We start from the raw sequence: 2,442 nt of genomic DNA, 5'->3' as shown, positions 1-2,442 counted from the left end.
GCTACAAAGTATTAACTTAAGGGGGCTGAATAATTTTGCACGCCCAATTTTTCAGTTTTTTATTTGTTAAAAAAGTTTGAAATATCCAATAAATTTCGTTCCACTTCATGATTGTGTCCCACTTGTTGTTGATTCTTCACAAAAAATTACAGTTTTATATCTTTATGTTTGAAGCCTGAAATGTGGCAAAAGGTCGCAAAGTTCCAGGGGGCCGAATACTTTCGCAAGGCACTGTAGCTCTTGCCTCCAGTACTACTGTGAGGAACCTTGGAGTCATCTTTGATCAGAATATGTCCTTTAAATCACACATAAACCAAGTCTCTAGATCTGCCTTCTTTCACCTGTGTAATATTGCAAAAATCAGGAGCATCCTGTCTCAAAGTGATGCTGAAAAACTGGTCCATGCATTTGTTACTTTCAGGCTGGACTACTGTAACTCTTTACTATCAGGATGTCCTAATAATTCCCTAAAAAGCCTCCAGTTAATCCAAAATGCTGCAGCCAGAGTACTGACAGGAACTAGCAAGAGAGATCATATCTCCCCCATATTAGCATCTCTCCACTGGCTCCCTATAAAATTCAAAATAGAATTTAAAATCCTTTTCCTAACATACAAAGTCCTTAACGACATCCATCGTACCTTGTAGAGCCTTATCATCCTACCAGAGCACTTTGTTCTCAGAGTGCAGGTTTACTTGTGGTTCATAGAATCAACAGAAGTAGAATGGGAGGCAGAGCCTTTAGCTATCAAGCTCCTCTACTATGGAACCAACTCCCAGTCTCAATTCAGGAGGCAGACACCCTCTCTACCTTTAAGACTTAAGACTTTCCTTTTTGATAAAGCTTATAGTTAGGTTAATATAAGTTTTTTTCAACATAATCCTAGTAGGACAGTGAGGGAGGGTAGAAAGGTACGTAGTATGTTGTGTTATGTCTTCTGATATTTTATGGCATCAGAACAACTAATGTGGCTGAACAGGGATAAGACTGACAGCCATCTTGGTAACTGTAAGCAAACTGGGGGCCTGGGCTGTCCTGTTGCCACTGAGGATATTTAACCATACCAGTGGTTTCTAGTCAACAGGACGGCCTTTTCTTGCACCCATGTAGTGGTGTCTATGAAATTATTGGACATGTATTCTAGGATAAGTTTGGTTTGCTGGACCATCCTTTAGTTATAGGCCTAGGCTGAGGGTCGTCTAATGATGCAGAGCTCCTCTCCTCCCCTCTCTCATCTCCTCCCCCTTTTATTTTCCTCCCCACTGTCGCCAAGTGCTGCTCAAGGAGGATTTGTTGGGTTTTTCCTCGATGATGATAATAATAATAATAAGGTCTTTACCTTACTTTGTAAAGTGTCTTGAGATGAATTTTGTTGTGATTTGGTGCTATACAAATAAAATTTAATTGAATTGAATGTATATTTTATGAGAAAATATTTAAAGAAGGATGACATCGTAACACCATCATGAATAGTTATTTTCAAATGGGATGTAATACTTAATAACAGTGATAGAGAGGTGCTGTTTGTATTTCCAACCACTGATTCAACAGGATACAGTAGAAGAATCAGTTTTTAACTCAAATTCTAAATGTCATGAGTTTTCATGTCTGTGCTGTAACAAGGGATACTCAGGGATTTTCACCCAACCATACATTGACAAAGTTACATTTTAATAAGAACTACAGAACTTTTTAAAATATCAGATTCAATACATACTGTTTTCAGATTATTCACAAGGTATTCTTTGACACATCTGTGAATGACTATGGGTATTTGTACGCCTGTGTTTTAGAGTAACACGGGCCTTGTGGCAGATCAGTTTTACACTAATTTAATGACATAACTATCTGAAAGATATTTTGGGATTAGCTAAATTTCTACTCCCAAGCATTGACAAAAATTGCGATAATACTGAGCCTCTAACCTAAGCTAAATAAACAGGGGGATGCTAACAACAAGGTTTGAATTCTGGCCCATTAAAAGTTACTGTACTGTGATCCAGCTGCAGGAAGAGTAGGTGTTAGCGAGCACTTAGCAAGCTTTTTATCTGAATGGAGGTCTCAATTTTTCCTGCAGCAGGTCTCAAATGAGGTCCTGATCATCAATGACATGAACAAGATTTAAATATATCGAAACTATATATATTAAGGTTACTTTTAATTATTACTTACTACCTGCCAAAACACAACCATCAGGTGAGAGTCACAGAACTGCCCTTCATGTACAAGCCATCGCTGTAGCACCATGATGTCGTAGCAACTTCCGGTTAAAGTATGGTGCCTTAATCCAGATATACAGTAAGTCAAAGTGAAAGTGTTTATTTGTCATATGCACAGTTAGGAAACGTGTTTCCCTGTACAATGAAATTCTTACTTTGCTGTCCACATGAATGCCACAAAAATACAAATGAAATATAAAGTAGATAAACAAGCAACACAAAA

Source organism: Monopterus albus, unplaced genomic scaffold (assembly GCF_001952655.1).
Source record: "Monopterus albus unplaced genomic scaffold, M_albus_1.0 scaffold127.1, whole genome shotgun sequence".
In the NCBI taxonomy this organism is placed as follows: Eukaryota; Metazoa; Chordata; class Actinopteri; order Synbranchiformes; family Synbranchidae; genus Monopterus; species Monopterus albus.
The sequence above is the reverse complement of the archived record's forward strand: the minus strand, read 5'-3'. Positions refer to the sequence as shown.